Raw genomic sequence first — 24,134 nt, 5'->3', positions numbered from 1 at the left:
TTTAGATTAGTTTGATGACACATCAGAAACATGTTAGTCCACTCTTTCATTGCGTACTTCTTTTTCTACGTAGATTTGGCATATACAAATGGCATGCATCTCCAGTGGTATAGCTAGGTGCCCGGAGCAAGGCCATGTTTCGCGCCTCCCCCCCCACACACACCCGATTTGTAGTAGGTGGGGCTCTTGCGTGGCGAAAAGGGGACACAGCCTAACATTATACCACACACCTTTAATGCCCATTGCACATAAAGCCACATGCTGTAATGCCAATTACACATAAGGTCACACATGATACCCATTACATACTCTATAACAAACCGTAATGCCTATTACACATCTGACACATAAGTGCCACTTACAGTACCTACATGCTCATTGCTAGGAACTTCATGCTCGATTCTAGGGGCTTCATGCTCGATGACAAGGAGCTTCATGCTCGTTGCCAAGGGGAACTAAAATTGCTCGTTGTCAAGGGGGACTAAAATTGCTCGTTGCCAAGGGGGACTAAAATTGCTCGTTGCCAAGGGGGGCTAAAGTTGCTCATTGCCAAGGGGGAGTAAAATTGCTCGTTGCCTAGGGGGATAAATATTGCCCGTTGCCAAGGGGGACTAATATTGTTGCCAAGGGGGACTTTTTGATTGTTGCCAAGGGGGACTGAAATTGCTTGCAGGGAGGGAAGGTGGGAGTAATAGTGCAGATCAGGGAGGGTGGGAGTGATAGTGCAGATCAGGGACGGTGGGAGTGATAGTGCAGAGCAGGGAGGGAGGGTGGGAGGGAGTAGTGTGGAACAGGGAGGGAGTAGTGTGGAGGCCCCCCCCCCCCCCCAGCTGTCAGGGGAAGTGTGCAAGCGCCTATTGGCTAGCGCAGTCCAGCGGGGGATGTCAATTTTAAATTGCACCACGTCTCCTGGACACAGCGGGGAGCCGGGAGCTAGTGGGGGAGACGGAGTGGGTGGCAGACGAGAGTACAGGGGAGCGGGCGGGCTGGTGGTGCCGGCACGGCTCTGGCGCCCTGATAGCTTCTGGCACCCGGAGCTTGTGCTCTACCGGCACCGCCCTCCGTACGCCTCTGTGCATCTCTAAATAAGGCGATAGTTTGGCTTGCTCTTCAATTCTAAATCATTTTCTGATTAAAAATAAAATAGAAATGATTCCCTTCAATGATCCCCTTCCTAATATGGCTCTTGTCTCTGATAATATTATGTTTCGGCCTAGTAGGGCAACGGGCAACTTCACCGTACACCAAGACCTGATCCACAATGTCACTGTTGTACTTACTCTGAATTTATCTGTGCGCCTATCCAACTCTTGCCCAGTGACTCTATATTAGATAATGCCGTGTAATCATTTATGAAAAGTTCTGTACCACGGGAGTGGATTTGTAGATTCTGATTTTATGAGTTCATGACAGAAATATGTTCATTGATGTTAAAATGTCAGGGACTGGAGGTTCGCCAGCTTCCCTGCAGAGTGCACCAAATGGGAATACGGCACTGCGGATTATTTTCTTTCCTGGATAAGGGGAATGGTTCTTGCCAGCTGTTTCGCCAAGGTGCATTTTAGAAATTTGAGTCATTCTTTTTGGATTTTTCATCCTACCACCACTTAAACTGCTGCTGGCTTTGAAGCCATGTTTTTTCTGCTCTCTCCCTGATTATCCAACAGAGAATGCGGTCATTCAGCTTACTGGAAAAGTTTTATTGATGTTCAACTATTTTATAAAGCAGTCAGTGTAATGTACTATTAACATATGTTTACACTTAATGCAGAAAGAGCGACATTTGGTTATGGAAATATCATTAGCATTCGAAGCGAAGGATTCTGTCAGAGGCAAGGAAAACATAACAGGAGCACGGATAGGGTATAAAAACGTCAGTCACCCTGGCTGCTGCCGTTTCTTTGGGGGATGCAGATGAAATCGTTTACGGTACAGGGTAGGTGTGATCAGATGCACCTCTAGTTGAGCAACGTACAGTCATGTGGTTTCTATCCCATTTTTGTAACAAATATTACATCAAATATCTTATCGCCAATCACAAATAAAAGTAATTTCTAAGTTTGTAAATTGCGCAGATGCAGCCTATGGTGGCTACAATCTAGATATTTACTGATAATTAGAAGCATTGAAAGTGTACAATGTAGGGTTCTTTCAAGCAGTATTACTGCACATACCTGACTCAAGGGTGCATGATTATGAAATTTTGCAGACAAATAGAAGTAAGCATCCCCAGGCTGTCTGTAGGTGAAGATTGTGAGATTTACCAAGATTTACAAAGTCTCAGAATGGCCACTGAACAGATCACTGGGATGTGGAGCCGCTTAGTCAGTACTATAACTGTTCTCCGTCTCTAACCAACGACTGATCCAGGGTGCAGGGCTCTGGAACAGTGGACCTAGCGGGTGATGCTGCATTTGGCTCTCACACATTGGTAAGATGGCGCCGTACATGGACAGATACTCTTTCAGTGGACATTTTGTTAAAGGGATGGATCATCTCTCAAGGAGACATTTTGTTGGAGACTGCATACACTCCACCACTAACAGATGTATCTGTAGCGTGGGGTAGCTAATGCCTCGTTGTCCTCTGTTGCTTTTACCTCAGGCACCAACACATTCTTCAAGCGCATTCTAAGCATCCTGTCGTTGAGTTACGCCTGAGGTCGATGATGAGGACTGAGCAGTAAATATGTTGATCTCACATGGACCTTGCTAATATAATGGAACAATCCCAGACATCACTGTAGACATTGCTTCACAGGGAGACGCTCAGTGCTGTGGCTGACGCAGGCCGCACTTACTAATTACCAGTTTCCTAATTATTTATTTTGCATTGTAGACAGTAAATATGCCAGTAAGCATTCCATTTATATAAACGCTGTCATAAATCTTCTCGTGGTTGTGTTTTTTTCCAATTTTTTTTTGTGTTTTCCTTTTTATTGGTCTCTTCCTTCCTTTTATCTCCGGACTTTGCTTATTATACACTAAAATGAGGAAGGAGGCGCACTGAGCATATGGTTTTGGTTGTGACAGAATAATGTTGGTTCCTATCACAATATATACACTTCTAATGGCATATATACAGTATGCACCAATTGCTTTTCAACTTGTCCCCAACCTCTGGCTGAACAAATACATCAGCGGCACAAAATATGGTGGATGCCTACTGCAGGCTGCAGCTCGATTCCAGGGTCCGCAGCACTAACTTCGGTTCCAGTTACATTGCCAGAATCTGTTATACAGTATTTGTGTTCCCATGACCTTCTATAAAAATGTGGACATGGGCCATGTCAACATCTACAAAATGTTGACATGTGCAATGTTAGGTTAAGCTGCAGTGTTAAGAATAGGAGATACTTACCACAGAAACTACTTGGCCATGGGTGGCCAAGCATGTCATCAAGATCTACCAACAGTTCATGTGTGTCAAGCCACCTGTGGATCTATAGTAGGAATGAATGCAGCATGTTGTGACAGAATTTGACAGTTAGTAATGGCTCCAGCTGTGCTCCAGCTATGGAGTCTGGGAAATATGACAGTTAGTAATGACTACAGCTGTGCACCAGCTAGGGAGTCTGGGAAAGGTGACAGTTGGTAATGACTACAGCTGTGCACCAGCTAGGGAGTCTGGAAAATGTGGCAGTTGGTAATGACCTAGCTGTGCACCAGCTAGGGAGTCTGGGAAATGTGACAGTTAGTAATGACTACAGCTGTGCACCTGCTAGGGAGTCTGGGAAATGTGGCAGTTGGTAATGACCTAGCTGTGCACCAGCTAGGTGAGTTGGAAAACGTGGACTAGTGGTAAATCTTGAGGACCAGTTTGGCCACTGCTGCACTAGGCTATCCCTCCATCAGTACTCCCCATCAGACGACACCGTCACACCAGTAGACACTGCTACACAGCTGGAATGCAATTAAGTCAGTGCTGCACCTCAGGGACCCACTTTATGTCGGCAATCTGATCCACATTGTTCCCCGTGCACTTTATAACCATGTCTGCACAATTAATGTCAACAAAATATGTCAAGCCCACTTCCCATCTCCTCCTGCCTACCTGGAGTGGTGTTGCACTCTTAGTAAATGCAGCCTTGTGTTCCACAATTCTATGGTCTGAATGGAAATCTGGGTGTTTTTGCCCACATTAAGACGGAAAATTTTTTGGTACTTATATGTTAGTTGGGCGCCCAATTAGCATACGGACGGTAACGTAGGGAAATCGCATCGCATCGCATAACATCGCATGCAATGCGATGCAATTTTTTCATGTAATGTAATTGTATGTCCTAAAAATAGCTTTTACGCACCCCCCCCCACTATCCACGCAACCCCGAAGCATAGTAAGCGCAGCGAGCCTCGCGAGGGGCAGCGGAACACGTCCTCCGACCTTTTCATACCCCCACTATCCACGTCGGCGTGGAGTTAATTTTATAAAGTGTGTCGAGCGCAGCGAGCCACCGAGCCCGAGGCATGGCGAGCGCAGCGAGCCCCACGAGAGGAAGGGGTTACTTTGCATGTATTCCGCGTCCCCTCGTGGGGCTCGCTGTGCTCGCCACGCTTACGGCTCGCTGCGCTCGTCACACTATATATAATCAACTCCACGCCGACGTGGATAGTGGGGTAATGAAAAAGTCTAAGACGCGTTCCGCCGCCCCTAGCGGGGCTCACTGCGCTCGCCACACTTCGGGGTGGCGTGGATAGTGGGGGGTGCGTTAAACCTATTTTTGGGACATACAATCATATTATTGTATACTAGTCATGGCATCGCACACCCTATAACATCGCATGCGATTGCATGCGATTTTGCGGCAGATGCGATGCCCTAGGGCTGAGAGAGCAGTGAATAAATTACATAGAAAAATCGCATCGCACATCGCATGGCACGTGCGATGCGATTTCCCTACGCAAGTATAGCCCACTAAGCAAATTGCTTAGTGGGCGCCCAACTAACATATAAGTACCGTTATGTTATACAATGGTGAGGTGGAACATTTTAACCTCCACATTGGCCCTGCACAGTAATTCTCACATAAAAGGAATCTAGTTTGCAGGGGGATGCCCAAAACCCTACCACTGGCCCTGTCTCTGCCTAATTGGGGGGGGGGGGGGGGGTAATTAGGTAGCATGGATCAACGAGTTCCCCACCTCTGCATGCATGACCACTTAAAGCCCTGTAAATATATATATAAGACTAACAGAACATGGATGTCAGTTACTACAGGCAAAAGACGCCTTCTACTATATATATATATATATATATATATATATATATATATATATATATATATATATAGTAGAGGGCGTCTTTTGCCTGTAGTAATTGACATCCATGTTCTGTTAGTCTTATCCCCCAGTACCGGGAATGCAATCATTGTCATCACCCTTTTATCTTGGACTCCGGACTATGCCGAAAACTGTAACGAGAGGCTTTTAATTTGTCAAGAGACTGAGATCTCTTTCTATAGAGATTTAAGTAATGGAATTCTTAGTATCAATCAGAATTCTCTTTTCTTAATTTCAGTGTCTGATTAGTAGCAGATGCGAAAGAAATGGTGCGTAGGAAATGAGAACAGTCTGTGGGACCCCATTAGCTGCAATAAGAGAGATGAGGACGTTGGCTCGGAGCATGGACAGCTGTTCTGTTTACCTTGTGGTTACGGACTACAGGACGCCCAATACAGATCTGATAACAGATTTAATTTGTTTATTATTACTCAGACTTGTAATTTAATCACTGCAAAGTGAAAATCATTTACAGGCAATATTACTCCCTTTAATGCTTAGACGAGTCCAAAATATTACAGATAATTCATTTGCACTGTAAAACAATGTACTGACGTGAGGAGGTGAATTAACAGCGGCGGTGCTTACAGCAGATTGGAATGGATGAGAGGAATGAGCCTTTCAGCACAGAGGCATGACTTTGTCATGTCAGCATTGGACAAGCTGCGGATCTCCAGCTGAACATACATGATCAATTCCCCTGGAACCTATTGTCTTGCCTCATACACATCAATGTCCAAAATGCAGATTTTACATCAACCAAACCCAATGCCAACCAAAACAATTATAGTAGTGAGGGGAGAAGGCTATCAGAGGGTCAAGTAGTGGAGTCCCCTTCTGTATAAGGTAGAGGAGAACATCTCCGTATCAGTCAGTGATGGCTCTCGCTATATTAGCTAGTGGATGCCCTGTCCATATTAGTCAGTAGTGGCCCTGTGCGTATTAGCTAGGATGTGTCCTGTCCACCCGCGCGCTCACTCTCCTGCCCTGCTGTGCAAACTGTGTGGTGTAGTAGTTCTACTACACTGCTGATAGTGACAACCTGCGTGGTGTAGTAGTTTTAACTACTACCAGGGCCGGCGCCACCACTAGGCAGGACTAGGCATTTGCCTAGGGCGCCGGCCACTGGAGGGAGGTACCGAGCCGCTGAGGTACCAGAAAGCATCCCTTCCTGCCCGGCGTCAATCAATGCTGCCCGCCGCGCCCACCCGCTCCCTGCTGCGGGGATTTCAGCGAGGACGGAGTGCACTCGCAGCACCCGGAAGCTGTACATCGCAGCAGGTACATCGTAGCATCGTAACAGCAGATACAGCGCTCCGCCGTGCCGCAGTAAGTATTGTCCGCACCCTCCCCCCCCCTCCGGGCGGGCGGCGTGGGGGGGTTTTGCCTGGGGCGGGCGGGGGGCTTGCACCGGCCCTGACTACTACACTGCTGACATATTAGTGACAACCTGCTGAGTCTGACTGTGTTAGTGTAGTGTAGTGTAGTGTGGTGGTACACTGACAGAGTCTGTGCTGTGCTGTATATTATCTCTTATATATTTGTCTACATCTGTCACTCAAAGTGTGTCTGAAGCAGTCAGAGCCGGCCCTAGTCTAAATGACGCCCTAGGCAAGATTTTGGCTGGTGCCCCCTAGCACCGCCACTAGTTCCGCCTCTGACCCCGCTACCCTTTCCCAGCACCATCAACCCTCATCATAGCAGTCATCATTTTGGTGCTCCTACCCGCAATATTTTAAATAGAAACAGTGCACACATTCGGTGCTCAGCCCAAACAGGGGTGTGTTCTTGCTGGGAAGGGGCATGGCCACCCAATAGTACCCCCAATGCAAATTATGCCACACAGTAGTGCAACTTTATTCACATTATATCTTGCGATGGTGTCCCTTATTCACGTTACATCACACAGTAGTACCACTTCACCTTATGTACATTACTTCTCACATTATACCCTTAGAAAAAAATCCGGAGAAAATATTGTATTTTAAGCACCTCCATGGCCACACTGCAACCCAGCACAAAGCAGTGTTGTGCTGGGCAGAGGAGAAGAGCTGCAGCTGCTGCTGTCACTTAAGGGGAGGGGGCCCAGGGCCCCCACTGGGCCCTTCCATCAGACTTTGGCCTGGGTAATTTGTACCCCCTACCCCTTTCTCTCTGTACCCCTGATAATACCATGCAGTAATGCCCCTTACACATGACACACATTATTAATGTCCTTATAACCATAATGCCCCTTACACATTATGCCAACCTTTATTAATGCCCTTCATACACATAATGACACACATAATGCCCCTTACACATCTGTTGCACATTATTAATGCCCTTATACACATGACACACATAATGCCTGTTACACATATGTCACACATTATTAATGCATTTATACATGACACACATAATGCCCCTTACACATATGCTGAACACTATTGCACAAGCAACCCACCTGCAGATAGCACTCGTTCAGCCGCTAACACTGTGACCTATGCCCCTGCTTGGATACAGATGTTTCCTCATACATCTTGACTCAATAAGCCATGCAGCTCCTGGCCAGTTCTGCTAATGTTGGGTGCCGTTTTTGCTTAAAATTCATCTTATTTGCATTGTTATGGCCAGCACACACAAGGAGCTTCCAATGATTAAAATGATATGCAGCATGCCTATATTCTGTGTGCAACTGTGGCTGTAACTGCATACTGAATGCTATGTAACAGTGATTTCCATGAATACACTATTTCATATGCAGATACAGCCTCACTCACACACAGAATATAGGCATGCTGCATATCATTTTAATCAGCAGAAGCTGGTGATGCCCCTAGGCATTCCAAATGCCCTAGGCAATTGCCTAGTTTGCCTATGCCTAAGGCCGGCTCTGCTGAAGCTGTAACGCTGGGTGGAGCCTCTGACTCACATGACTGACTCACACGACAGAGAACCAGCCCAGTGAGCCCACAGTGCCAGACAGACACCCTCTGCCTCTCCATGTTACACAGCAAAGACACAGCTACTCACCAGACACACCAGGTGAGCGCCCCACACCTCCATACCTCCCAACATGACCCTCTCCAGGAGGGACAGAATGCTTTGTTTGTGGACTTCCATCTTAATTTATGATTGTCATCACCTGTTTTAAACAGGGTAATTGATAAGAAAGGTGTTTAAGCACAGGTGATGGTAATCCATAAATTAAGAAGAAAGTCCAGAAACAGAGCAATGTGTCCCTCCCCCCCCCATTCACGGCAACCCCACGATTAAATGGCACATGCAAAACACTGACATGGCTATGGTCGACAATGAAAAAGGTTGAAATGAGTCTTTGAAGATTTATTTTTCACTTTTTCAATGTTTTCATATTCATTCTCATGTGTCGACATGGACACCAATGAAGTGCCACACTTATGTCAACATTTACATGTGTTGACCTTTCTGTGTTGATTTTTTCTTGTGGCGATTCGCGGCACCCCCCGGCGACCCCCCTCCCGCGATTCACAGCACCCCCCCCCAATTCGCGGCGACTCCCGCGATTTGCGGCCCTACCCCGTGACACACCCCCTCCTGCGATTCGTGGCACCCCGCGACCCCCCCTCCCACGATTCGTACCAACCCCCCAGGCCCCCCCCTTCCTCGCGGTACCCCCCACCCCCCTGCGACCCCCCCCCTGTCATTGCGGCAACCCCCCGCCCCTGCGACCCACCCTCCCACGATTCACTGCAACCCCCCGCGTCCCCCCTCCCACGATTCGCGGCACCCACACCCCCCCACTACCCCCCCTCCCGCAATTCACGGCATCCACCCCCGACCCCTCCTCCCGTGATTCGCGGACACACCTCACCTCCTCCCTCCCCCCCCCCACCCCCGCTCGCGATTCACGGCAACCCCAGGATTAAATGGCACATGCAAAACACTAACACGGCTATGGTTGACAATGAAAAAGGTTGACATGAGTTTTTGAAGATTTATTTTTCTCTCTTATATATTTGGCTACATCTGTCACTCAAAGTGTGTCTGAAGCTGTAACGCTGGGTGGAGCCTCTGACTCACATGACTGACTCACACGACAGAGAACCAGCCCAGTGAGCCCACAGTGCCAGACAGACACCCTCTGCCTCTCCATGTTACACAGCAAAGACACAGCTACTCACCAGACACACCAGGTGAGTGCCCCACACCTCCATACCTCCCAACATGACTCTCTCCAGGAGGGACAGAATGCTCTGTTTGTGGACTTCCATCTTAATTTATGATTGTCATCACCTGTTTTAAACAGGGTAATTGATAAGAAAGGTGTTTAAGCACAGGTGATGGTAATCCATAAATTAAGAAGAAAGTCCAGAAACAGAGCAATGTGTCCCTCCCCCCCCATTCACGGCAACCCCACGATTAAATGGCACATGCAAAACACTGACATGGCTATGGTCGACAATGAAAAAGGTTGACATGAGTTTTTGAAGATTTATTTTTCACTTTTTCAATGTTTTCATATTCATTCTCATGTGTCGACATGGACACCAATGAAGTGCCACACTTATGTCAACATTTACATGTGTTGACCTTTCTGTGTTGATTTTTTCTTGTGGCGATTCGCGGCACCCCCCGGCGACCCCCCTCCCGCGATTCACAGCACACACCCCCCCAATTCGCGGCGACTCCCGCGATTTGCGGCCCTACCCCGTGACACACCCCCTCCTGTGATTCGTGGCACCCCTCGACCCCCCCCTCCCACGATTCGTACCAACCCCCCAGGCCGCCCCTTCCTCGCGGTACCCCCCACCCCCCGCGACCCCCCCCCTGTCATTGCGGCAACCCCCCGCCCCTGCGACCCACCCTCCCACGATTCACTGCAACCCCGCGTCCCCCCTCCCACGATTCGAGGCACCCACACCCCCCCACTACCCCTCCTCCCGTGATTCGCGGACACACCTCACCTCCTCCCCCCCCCCCCACCCCCGCTCGCGATTCACGGCAACCCCAGGATTAAATGGCACATGCAAAACACTGACACGGCTATGGTCGACAATGAAAAAGGTTGACATGAGTTTTTGAAGATTTATTTTTCTTTTTTGAATGTTTTCATATTCATTCTCATGTGTTGACATGGACACCAATGAAGTGCCACACTTATGTCAACATTTACATGTGTTGACCTTTCTGTGTTGATTTTTTCTTGTAGCAATTTTTTTACAGTGACAACTATGTGCACGTCAACCTACACATCATCAACCAATTCTTTGTATAATATATAACACCTGTTCTGTTTTACTGTAGGTGTTTTAAGTCAGATCTTTTACTGCTACTATTGCTGTTTATGTAAATGCATTCTGAATGACAGCAACATCCTACCATCCTTCTTCAAGAATATATAACCAACTAGGTGATTTATCGCGCCCCGTGCCCCCCCTCCCGCAATTCACGGACCCCCCGCGCACCCCCCCCCCCACGATTCACGCCCCCTCCCACGATTCACGTCACCCCCCGCACACCCCCCCTCCCGCAATTCGCAACCCCCCCTCCCGCAATTCACGCCCCCTCCCACGCTTTGCGGACCCCCGCCCTCTCCCGCAATTCGCGGACACCTGCGCCCCCTCCCTCCCTTGATTCACGGCACCCCCCACGCCCCTCCCACAATTCACGGCACCCCTAAGCCCCTCTTTAGTCCCCCGTATACTCACACACCCCTATCACTACCCAGCTTCCTGCTCTCCTGAACCGTAACTTCCACCACTGGGGAGTCGCTGACGCTGTGTTGCCCACATGCCCCTATCATGCCTCATAGCCCAGCCTCCTGCTCTCATGCACCTGAACTCCCACCCAGTAGGAGGAGACACTGACTAAGGGCCACCATCCTGTACTCCTGTACTGCCACGCTGGACCCTCACCCACTGGCAGAAGCTGCACAGTATCTCCCACCCTCCTCTTTAGTCCCCCTTATGTCCACACACCCCTATCACTACCCAGCCTCCTGTTTTCCTGTGTCGTGACCTCCGCCAGTGGGGAGCCGCTGACTCAAAAACACCCTACTATTGCACACACACACACCTAAACAACATGCACACACAGCCACCCCCCCACACCCACAAATGTCACTGTACCATCCACACTATCAATGTACATCTTACTCTGTAACCGCTTTTTAATTAAACAAAACAATACACACCCCCTTCCAAATCATATGCTCTCTATTTAACACATTTCACCTATAACTCAAGTTGCAATACAGGCCATCTTTCATACAATTCTAACCATCTTTCTCATATACAAATGTTCACAAATTAAGGGGGCGCAGCCCCTTACGACGGTGTGAAGAGCGCCCGTAGGGCGCGATGAATCACCTAGTACTGTATATTTATATTATTTATCCCTGTAGTCTGTGCCTGTGCCTCATATAGGCCCTTATTCTGATCGGTGTGGATATTCCCGAATTCTTACGGTGCGGTCCGCACGCCACGCTGTGCTGCCGCGTGCGGCCATCGTCCGTAGAAACGCCCACGTGTCCTCCGCATTCGGACGGACTCACTCTTTAAGAGCAGGGCATGTTTACGGACGACATACAAACCATGCGTGTGCGGGGGAAACACTCAGATTCTGCACGGTATTACAGAGTATGCACGGGAATACCGCATCCGAACGGATGGCAAGCGGTCCGTCCGCACGGAAGCGGTGTATTTACGCAAAACTACCCACTATTATGTCTATTCTGCAATACATCACATGACCCACTTATTCAATTACCTATCCTCAGAAAAAAATGTTTATTTGGAATTGGAATCAATTATATGCCAATATATCCTTACAACCATGCCTAACACATGCATTGCACACATTAACCCTTACAGCAATTGAAGTGCAATGGTTTCAATTAAAGCACTGACAAGCGTCCTATTAGTGAGTAATGAGTAAAGGAGTCGATTGTATTGGGTTCAGGTGTTAATGCTTGTAGTCATTAGGCGTTCCGTTCGCCTACCGCAAGACCGAGTGGTTTCCGCAAAGCAATACTTGACTTATGGACACCGCACATTTCTATCGGTTTTGTTCGCGTGCATTCGGAGTGCTATCCGAATGCACGCCCCCCAACATAAGTGTACTCCCCCGTGTCCGCCCATGTTTCCTCCCAGTTTTGCCCACTTTTAAACTACGCCCATGTGTCATTCCGCATGACGCCCATAATACGCCCATATTTCCAGACTGATTGCGGTGCACAGTTTTGGACGGGATTTGGCCGAACAGGTACGGAGTCAATGCGTGGCACATGCGCGTTGCGTTCTCCACGCATGCGCAGACGCCGTAAAGACGCTATCCGAAAGTATGCGGAAAAGTACGCATCAATCAGAATAAGGGCCATAGATTGATTTACCTGTCCTCCAGTCCCACTACCAGTCCCTACCACCAAATTCCTTAATAATAAGTTTCTCTGTCTGCTGCTGTGTGACTAAGCTGGAACAGGGTACTACAAGTCTCACCTCACCTGTGCCGGCCACACGTCATTGCAAAATAAATTGCAAAATATAATTTTTATTTTAGAATAAAGGGGTTAATAAATAATATTGACTTATTAATAGTCCTTTAAAAATGTTTCTGTGTCTGCTGCTGTGTGTGTAAGGCAGGAGAGGGTACTACAAGTCTCACCTCACCTGTGCAGGCCACACGTCAGTGCAAATATCAAAATATAATTTTTATTTTACAATAATAAAGGGGTTACTGACTTCTTAATAATCCTTTTAAATTTTTCTGTGTCTGCTGCTGTGTGACTGTTAGCTGGGAGAGGGTACTACAAGTCTCACCCCACCTGTGTGCACACCGCTGCTGCTCTGTGACTGTTAGCTGGGAGAGGGTACTACAAGTCTCACCTCACCTGTGTGCACACCGCTGCTGCTGTGTGACTGTTACCTGGCAGAGGGTACTACAAGTCTCACCTCACCTGTGTGCACACCGCTGCTGCTGTGTGACTGTTAGCTGGGAGAGGGTACTACAAGTCTCACCTCACCTGTGTGCACACCGCTGCTGCTGTGTGACTGTTAGCTGGCAGAGGGTACTACAAGTCTCACCTCACCTGTGTGCACACCGCTGCTGCTGTGTGACTGTTAGCTGGCAGAGGGTACTACAAGTCTCACCTCACCTGTGTGCACACCGCTGCTGCTGTGTGACTGTTAGCTGGGAGAGGGTACTACAAGTCTCACCTCACCTGTGTGCACACCGCTGCTGCTGTGTGACTGTTAGCTGGGAGAGGGTACTACAAGTCTCACCTCACCTGTGTGCACACCGCTGCTGCTAAATAATCGGTGCTGCAAAATAATCAATCAAATTTTTTGGACAATAAGGGTTACTGACTTAAATTAATTCCTTAAAATCCTTTTCAATTTTTTTGTGTCTGCTGCAGTGTGACTGTTATATGGGACAGGCCAGGGTAGTACAAGTCTCAGAAATCCAGAAAATGATAAACCCCGTTATTGAGAAAGAAAAACTTGGACAGATCAATACTCTTCACATAATCGATTTAATGTACTAGACCAGGGGTCCTCAAAGTATTTTGCCCTGGGACCCCATAAGACAATAAAAATGAATTACAGGACCCCAGCGAGGTCCTGTAGAAGGTCATCACATGACATATGTAGTCAGCAGACAGCCAGGGCCGGCGCCACCACTAGGCAGCTCTAGGCATTTGCCTAGGGCGCCGGCACCTGGAGGGCGGCAGTTCGCCCCTCACCCCCAGCATGATGATGGAGGGTTAGCGAACTGTGTAAAAAACCTTTGGCGCCAGCGTCCCTGCAGTGCTGGAGCGGGCAGGGGTGTCCGTGCCGTGGGGGTACCTGCGGCGCCGGCAACCCTGCAGTGCTGGAGTGGGCAGGGGTGTCCGTGCCGCGGGGGTACCTGCTGTCATTGTGTATAAAGCTGGCGGCGGCCGGCGGGGTCCCTGCAGTGAATAAAAAATAACTAGCGCTTCCCGCGCCGCCACGCGCATAGCGCTAATTATTTTCTATTCACTGCAGGGACCCCGCCGGCCGCCGCCAGCTTTATACACAATGACAGCAGGTACCCCCGCGGCACGGACACCCCTGCCCACTCCAGCACTGCAGGGTTGCCGGCGCCGAAGGTTTTTTACACAGGACCCACAGTTTGAGAACCGCTGTACTAGACCATACCCCACCAACTCCCTCTCCTTTTTTAGGCAGGGACAGATTCCCATGGCGCAGGGGTGGCCAAAAGGTCGATCGCAATCTACCCGTCGATCGCGGAGGTCCCGCGGGTAGACCGCGATCAAGTTCCCTTCCCTGTGCTGATTGCTGAAGCCTCTGACAGAACAGAGGCTTCAGCGTTCCCAATGATGCTGTGCGCGGGTGCACATGTGACGTCACCCGCGTACTGCTGCAAGCACATGTACTTTGAGCCGACTGGAAGGCTCGGCAGCAGTGGCAGTTCGTGGGACAGGGGCCAGGCAGAGAATGGAGGCTCAGCAGCGGCGGGACGGGAACACAGTGTGGCAGCAGACAAACTGGAGGCATAGCAGCGGCGGGACAGGATTCGGAGCACAGCGCACAGTGGCAGCACGGAAGCTGCACACAAACGGCAGGCATTACAGTAAGTTTTTACTTAATTTCACTTGCATGTGATGGGATAATTTTGTCCACAGGTTTTTGTTTTTTTATTGTTGTGTTATGCAGTGGGAGGGGCTCTGTTTACAAACGTTCATCCCAACTGCTGCCTGTGATGGAGTTGTGTGCCCCTTAAAAAAAAAGAAAATATATATATATATATAATTATTATTATTTTTTTTTAAGGGGGCACACAACTCCATCACAGGCAGCAGTTGGGATGAACTTTCGTAAACAGAGCCCCCCCCACCGCATAAAAGAAGTTTGCGTCATTACGTGTTGTGTACCATAATGTGAATTTTAGCTCATTACGTGTGGCACAATGTAAAGTTTGTGGCTCATTCCGAGTGTCAGTATGTTAATATCAGGCACATTCCCGGTCTCAGAATGCGAATTTTGGTTACGTTCACTGTGTCAGAATGTGAATATCGGGCACGTTCCCTGTCTCAGATTGTGAATTTTGGGCACATTCCCTGTCTCAAAATCTAAATTTCGGGCACGTTCCCTGTCTCAGAATGTGAATTTCAGCCACATTCCCGGTCTCAGAATGCGAATTTTGGTTACGTTCACTGTGTCAGAATGTGAATATCGGGCACGTTCCCTGTCTCAGATTGTGAATTTTGGGCACATTCCCTGTCTCAAAATCTAAATTTCGGGCACGTTCCCTGTCTCAGAATGTGAATTTCAGCCACATTCCCTGTGTCAGGATGTGAATTTTGGGCACATTCCCTGTCTCAAAATCTGAATTTCTGGCACGTTCTCTGTGTCAGAATGTGAATTTCTGACCATGTTCCCTGTGTCAGAATGTGAATATCGGGCACACTCCCTGTGTCAGAATGTGAATTTTTCGGCTCATTTCGAGTGTCAGTATGTGAATATCGGGCACATTCCCTGTCTCAGAATGCGAATTTTGGTTACGTTCACTGTGTCAGAATGTGAATATCGGGCACGTTCCCTGTCTCAGATTGTGAATTTTGGGCACATTCCCTGTCTCAAAATCTAAATTTCGGGCACGTTCCCTGTCTCAGAATGTGAATTTCAGCCACATTCCCGGTCTCAGAATGCGAATTTTGGTTACGTTCACTGTGTCAGAATGTGAATATCGGGCACGTTCCCTGTCTCAGATTGTGAATTTTGGGCACATTCCCTGTCTCAAAATCTAAATTTCGGGCACGTTCCCTGTCTCAGAATGTGAATTTCAGCCACATTCCCTGTGTCAGGATGTGAATTTTGGGCACATTCCCTGTCTCAAAATCTGAATTTCTGGCACGTTCTCTGTGTCAGAATGTGAATTTCTGACCACGTTCCCTGTGTCAGAATGTGAATATCGGGCACATTCCCTGTGTCAGAATGTGAATTTTTCGGCTCATTTCGAGTGTCAGTATGTGAATATCGGGCACATTCCCTGTCTCAGAATGTGAATTTCGGCTACGTTCCCTATGTCAGAATGTGAATATCGGGCACGTTCCCTGTCTCAGATTGTGAATTTTGGCTCATTCCCTGTCTCAGTATAGGAATTTTGGGCACATTCCCGGTGTCAGGATGTGAATTTCGGGCACGTTCCCGGTCTCAGAATGTGAATTTCGGGCACGTTCCCGGTCTCAGAATGTGAATTTTAGCACATCATGTGTGGTGTACTGTAATATTCAGTTTGTCTCATTACGTGATGCACAATGTGTAAGGGACGGGTGATATTTTACGCAGGGGTATATGTCGGTAGATCCCCGGTAAGTAAGTGTACAAAAAGTAGATCCCGGGTTGTAAAAGTCCGGCCACCCCTGCCATGGCGGAAATCATGACATATAGAAACTCATCACAAATGAAGACAAAAAGAGGAAAACAAGGGGGTACCTGTAAGAGAACTAGGAAAAAGAACCCCACCTTACTGTTTGGTGAATCCATTTCCGAACCTGATAAGACTACTAATATCTTCAATTTGAGTGATTATACCCTTAATAATGAGGAGATTTACAGAAAGGGTTAGAATTTGCCCCAAGTAATCAAGTAAACTTTTTTGATTTATATATTGATGTCAATAAATGTATTAGTAAACTATATATATAAGAAATATTAATCCCTTTAAAAACCCTCTACCTTTAACCCTTGACATAAAAAAACATGTTTTATCGAGGCATTTCACAAAATAATAAATGAAGAGATAGGTACATTAAAAGCCAATTTACCAGCACATAAACATAATCTGACCAAAAAGGAGCGAGATGAATTGGAATCTCTAAAAACAAATGCAGAAATAATAATTTAGACAGCAGATAAGGGGAGGGGGGGGGGATAGTGATTTTAAATAAAACTATGTATATGGCAGAAGTCTTACGCCAATTAAATGATGGACAAACCTATAGAAAATTATGCGCAGATCCATCAAACACAATCTTCAGCAAATTAAAGACTCTTATAAATAGTCATCAATGGAACTATAAATACAGACACCGCTGAGTTCTTAATAAATACAGACTATTCGATACCAGTACTATATCTTCTGCCGAAGGTACATAAGAGTACCACCAACCACCCTGGTCGCCCAATAATAGCTGGGGCCAACAGTATTTCAGCTAATCTCTCTTCATTAATTGACTCCCATCTGCAGCCTCTTGTTATTAAATATAGATCTCATTTAAAGGACACAAAAGATGTCCTAAATCAAATAGGAGAGATAACTTGGGATGAGGATTTATGTCTGGTTACTGCAGACGTTACTCTTTTTATACCATTATAAGACACTCAGATGGTATATTGGCCATCAAACAGACTTTAGAAAAGACATTAATGGAAGCCAATTTACAAACCCTTCTAATTGAAGGCATCAAATTCATCTTATTCAATAACTACTTTAATTCCGATGGGACATTTTATATGCAGGACATCGGAACCGCGATGGGGACCAGGTTTGCCCCCAGTTATGCCAACACATTTATGGTGAGATGGGAGGATCAGTGTGTTTGGCAGGGACATGGCTGGGGTGCAAACCTGGTCTGCTGGTGGAGGTACATCAATGATGTCTTGTTTTTATGGAGGGGAGAAATGGATATTCTACAACATTTCTGTGAATATTTAAATTCTAACGATCTCAATATTAACCTAACATTTAATATCAATAAAAAGGAAGTCAACTTTTTAGATCTAAAAATATACATAGAAAATGGGAAAGTTGAGACAAATATATATACTGAACCATCAGATTTGAACACATACATTAATTCCAAGAGTAACCATTTGAGCAGTTGATTAAATAATGTCCCAAAAGGCCAATATATTCTACTTAAAAGGAACTATTGAAAGACCCCATTTTGACAAATATACTCCCAGAAAGACCTAAATTTATATATAGGCGGGCCCCAAATATCAAGGATCAATTGGTATTGAGTGCTTATATGGAAAAACCCCTGGGAGGTATTATCCGCAATAAGGGGTTCTCTCAATGTGGTGACTGCTCTAAGTGTAGAGCATGTCCATCAATATGTAATAAATACACTGAAGTTACACTTAACAAAAGAAGGTTTAAATATAAACAATTCATTACTTGCAACTCAAGCTATGTGATTTATGCTATCCGCTGCTCATGTAATAAAATATATGTCGGCAAAACAACTAGGAGTTTAAAAGTCAGACTTGCAGAACATGTAAGGAATATTAAAAAAGGATATGTAGATCACCCCTTTTTCTTACATTTTAGATAACAGCATAATAGTTCTTGTGTACATATAACGGGTTTTTGGGGTCTTGAGTGGGTCTACAGTAACTAGGTTGACAAGCATTGGGTCGACACCACTAGGTTGACATGCAGCAAGGTCGACATGGGTTAAGGTTGACATGGGTCTAGGTTGACATGGGTCTAGGTGGACATGGGTCTAGGTTGACATGACATTAGGTCGACACTAGCATTAGGTCGACATGGGCTTGGTCGTCAGTCAAAAGGTCGACATGGGGTTTTTCTTGTAGCTGTCAATGTTGTACACCAGGAGGAGGAATTGATGTAGCTGGCGCTGAGGAGGAAGTAGACGAGGAGGAGGATGCTGCTGATGGTGATGACATATCACAATAGCAGACCAAGATTTAAACTAAGGCAAGGCCAATTTTATTTTAATGGAACCCTGCACTAATCTAAATATTGCACCATATACAGAAATCACAAGTGCCCGACAAGGATTAAAAATGGCGACTGCTTCTCACACCTGTCTTGCTGCTGAATCACACTTATACCCCTTTTACACCAAAACGCCGGGTCGCACCCGGCTTTTTTAGACCCAGGTTCAAGCCGGGTGCGACACGGCGTTTAGTGCAATTTACACCGGGCAGACAGCCCGGCCCGCACCCCTCCCCTCCCGGTGCTTGGAGATGACAGGATGATGTCATCTCCAAGCGCCAATCACCGCCGGACCGGAACGCTGCTGGGGGCAGCCCAGCACTAAGGTAAGCTGCTGGGCTGCCCCCAGTCACCGCGCGCACCCCCTCGCCGTCGCACAGGAGGTGAATGGATGCCGCACACAGGCATCCGTTCACCTCCCTCCCCCGCTGCTGTCTGCAGGGTATAGCAGACAGCAGCGCCGGCTGTCAGTGTCAGGCTGACAACCCGTCCAACCTGCGGACGCTGCGGTCCGCAGGTTGGACGTTCCCCATTCATGTAAATGGGAGCCGGGTCATCCGACCCGGCGTTCCCATTTACACCGCCCTCTACCCAGGTCCTAGCCGTGTTCTACCCAGGTCAGGACCTGGGTAGAAGTCCCGTGTAAAGGGACACGGCGTTAGGGATTTACACCGCCGAAGATCCGGGTCTGACCCGCCGCTGACCCGGATTTTTCGGCGGTGTAAAAGGGGTGTTAGATAGGGTGTTACAAGTGTCTCCGGGAAGCCATTCTGCAGTGTTAATGGAAGCACTGTACCTTAAGCACAGATAACACGTACATGACTGTGTCACATTCACAGACACACTGTAATGCAGATGAAGATATTCCGAATATTATTCCTGGAGCTCACCGCTGCCGCTCTCACCCTGCATCACACAACCAGACGCCGTCGGAAGACGACCTAAGTGACAGGAGCATGCAGGAGATGCTTGTGGTGGCCCGCAAAATTGCTGAATACTTTTGCCATTCTGCCACTGCCTGCCGAAGGCTGGAGCGGCAGCAAAAGCTCCTCAACCTGCCCTGCCATCCCCTCAAACAAGAGGTTATGATGCGCTGGAACTCCACCCTCTATATGCTGTAGAGGATGGAGGACACATTGGACAATCAAGCCATATATTGGGGTTATCCTTTATTATTGGTTCTGGAGTAATCTGCCCCAAAGAACATGAACAGTCATGAAATTACATTTCAGAATTTCAGATTACATTTCAGAAATAAAACAATTGATTTACCCACAATATCTCCGGAAACAAGTGACCCATATGGACCTGGTATCAAATTGAAGGCCTAGCAATTTGGGTTCGAATGAGATCAACCACGAGCTTCTTTGATGCCGGGGGAGGAATTGGCAGCCGTCAGAACTATGTGGGGGTCTGAATTAGTGGGTCCCATGTTATCCTATGGGGAAAACGTTCCTCGTTTGCCAGGCGATATCTCCGGTTTCTGGGGGATAGTGACACGGAGCTGAGCTCGTTGGAAAGCTCCGGTCCTCAGCAACAAACTGAGCTGTGTCTGAAATGACATGGGGGCACATACCCGGGTGCCCCCCCCCCCCTCAATCCGCCCATGCCTACTTGTGATTTGCACCTAACCGGATACTGTATGTATGTATATATATATATATATATATATATATATATATATATATATATATACTATCCACCTGTTTGAAACAGATCCATTTGCTTTCACTTTCTGTTAAGGAGTATTTGGGTCTGTTGAGTGGCCTCTAGGGGTCCCTGGTGGTACTTCACCTCAAAAAGGTGAGCAGTTAGCCTTTTATATATATAAGGGACGTCTTTTCCTTGCACCTATCGGAAATTCATACTTCTGATATAAAAAAAAAAGCCAAAACTAACAAATGAAGTATCAGCCCCCGTAAACCACAGTACAGGATAAAGCTTTTACAGGATTACCTCTGTTTTTCCCCGTAAGTAACACAAAAGCTCTTTTGTACATGGCTGCTTTGTTGAAGGGGCAATTTATTATTAGTAAGTGAATACCACTTCCACAGTCTGACAGGCTCCCTGACGGCTGTGCTTCCATATTCCGTGAAGGAAACCTTTCAGATATTTTTTTTTTTTTTTTAGCTTTTTAGCAAAAATGAAAACATATGTTTGAGTGATATAATTTCTTATAAGGTTTCTATCCGGAAAATGTGTCTAAAGAAAAGAGCGGAGACTCAGGGTAAACGAAGCGGCATCACAATTAAACATTTCTTTACTGATTTTTGGGTCATTATGTGGGATATACAGTAAAACTTTTTAAGCTGCATACGGGCTGATAACTTGTGCAAAGCTTCCACAAACCCAATAACACTGTATGGCAGCGGTTCCCAGACTGTGGGGTAGATGTATGAAGCAGTGATACGGGAGGAGAAACGAGCCAGAGGAGGAGTGGCCCATGGCAACCAATCAGCTGCTCTGTATTATTTTATATTATGCAAATTATAGATGTTACTTCAGTGCTGATTGGTTGCCATGGGCCACTTCTCCTCCCTTATCACTGTTTCATACTGAAAATCTACCCCTGTATGCCGAAAGAGCACCTGCACAGTGACAAGCACAGAATTTCTAGAGGGGGCTTCCACATGTAGTCCACAATCTTCCACTCTGCAGAACATTGGAGCTAGTGTGGGAGTCTGGGGGAGCGGTAGAAGAACCGAGTACATTGCTCTTTTTATACAATGTATACTGTATGGAATACCGGGCCTAATTCAACATGGATAGCTAATTAGGGAATTGGCAAATTGAGCAATTATCCAATGGCTGCACATGCATTCTGTTTGCACTGCACGTGCGCAAGGGGACTGAATATGTGAACGGATCGCAATCGCAATGGAGCCGCAGTTTGAGTGACCGGAAGACAGAGTTTGGGGGCAGAAACATGCCGTTTTAGGGGTGTGGCTGGAAAAATGCAGGTGTGTCCAGGCATTTTTAGGATGGGTCTCTGACACACTCTAAGGGCTTTTACCGCATTTTCAAAATCTATCAACACGGGACCGAAGCTTTTACAATGCAGAGGGTAATGCCAGATTTTGCTGGCATTACCCTATAGAAGCCTATGGGCTTCTCCGTGTAGACCTTTTCCTTGTGTCAACCTTTGACCATGTCAACCTAATGCATGTCGACATGTGTCAACCTTCTGCCTGTCTACCAATAGTGGTGGACCTATTGACTCAGAGGCGTAACTCTGGTAGGCAATGGAGTCATCTGCCGCCGGGCTCCTGCTCCCAAGGGGGCACCTCTCCTCCCCTGCAGGTTTGAGTCAGTTAATTAAAAACTGTTGATATCGCTTCTGTGGCTGCCTCCCTCTACCAGGAGGACAGTAGATGTCACATTCTAAACATAATTTTTGAAAGTGTCGCTCCCTGTATTAGAACAGATGACCTGTTCCACTAGAAGCAGAGACCTCACTGATTGAGTCAGAATCTGCATATTTACAGTGCAGGAGCAAATAGCTCTGTCAGTAAGGTGTGTTCCTCCAGTGAGACAGGTTACATGTTCTAATCCTTGTTGACTGTGGACCTAGACTACAAGTTGGCAGGTGCATAGTGGATCTAAGCAAGAAGGTTAGTCCACACATTGATTCTCAACCAGAGTAGGTTTTATTGAAGATAAAAGATAACAGGATGCAGGTGATAGAAGATAAACAGCAGTCACTATGATAATGTATTAATCACTACTGACTGCAGCATTGTGACACTCTGATAACACAGTTACACGCTTGGGCATATGCAGACTCTTTTATAGAGCCAAGTAAAAAACAACATTTGCCAGCAGTCTAATTAGCCTGAACTTTCAGTATAGCAATTTAGATATGTGGTGTAATTAATGCAGATGAGTCATTCACAATATCACGGGCATGTGGCAGTATTGCGGCTGATGAGTTATGCATAATAACACAATAAGAGACAGTTTGACATAGTTTACGGGTATGGGTACATCCTGGCCTGCAGTAGATAATAGAGGCCTTCTGGCCTAGCACCTGATATGTATCATGGGTTAGCTCTGTGAGAAGGTGATAAAATAAATGTTTTGAATATTTACTTTTCTGTTACCATATGGAATGGCTTACATTATGTTAGTCAGTCATTTCCTTTTATGTGATGTGATATGTGCTGTGCATTTAGAGTGCAGCAGTAACTAGTGCCGGATTCAGGTGGGGGGCACCAAGGATTTTTTCTTATATTTAATTAAAACAAACACGCTGTGGAAGTCATGGCTGCAGCCTGATAACTGGCTGAGGGAGGGGATGGTTGGGGGAGGGGGGGGGGTGCCATTGAGTCTGACTCTCAAAATTAATGCATACACACGGTTTGGTTTGAGCTTCCGATTTTGACGGGAAGTTAGCACAAATGGCCTGAGTCTGGTTCAATCGGTCCCCGGCATATTTGCTATGGGGACCAATGTTTTGGCTCTGTGCATGCGTATATGCTAATATGCTAATGTAATAATATGTATATGCTAATATGCTTATATATGCTTAAAGTGGTCCTGGGGAGGTGGTGGAACACCTTTCTCCTAACACAGACCCCCCTCATTAGGCAGATCCTAGACCAATACCGGGGAATCGGTGCCCTACCTCACATAAAGGGATAAAGGTCCCACAAGGAAGGGGTGTGGTCACACAATAGTAACTCCAATAAAAATTACAACTCACAGTACCACAATCATATACACATTACACTGCATGTAGTGCCCTTGATTCATATTACACCACACAGCAGTGTCCCTTATACACATCTGTCTCTGTCACTCCAGCAGCTCACTGTCCATGTCCCTCAGCAGTTCCATGCCCTGTGTCCCTCCAGCAGCTTCCCCACCCCTGAGTCCCTTCAGCCCGCTCTCACCCTGTCTTCAGCATGCACAAAGCCTGCTCCTCTTAGTGGCTCTTCTTCACTTCATCAGCGGTGACGGCATGACATCACATACACCGTGCCACAAGAAGAACCCGCTGGGACAGGCTTTTCTATTGGAATGACTGTTTAGGGCTGTGCTAGAGGTGGAACTCAGTTCCCCCTACCATTAGAGGTGGTGGAACTCAGTTCCAAACCATTGCCCCTCACTTTAACCCCTGTATATATGTATATGCTTATATACACATGTTGCAGGGCCGCAGTG

Source organism: Crinia signifera, chromosome 1, assembly GCF_055691185.1.
Source record: "Crinia signifera chromosome 1, ASM5569118v1, whole genome shotgun sequence".
Classification (NCBI taxonomy): Eukaryota; Metazoa; Chordata; class Amphibia; order Anura; family Myobatrachidae; genus Crinia; species Crinia signifera.
The sequence above is the reverse complement of the archived record's forward strand: the minus strand, read 5'-3'. Positions refer to the sequence as shown.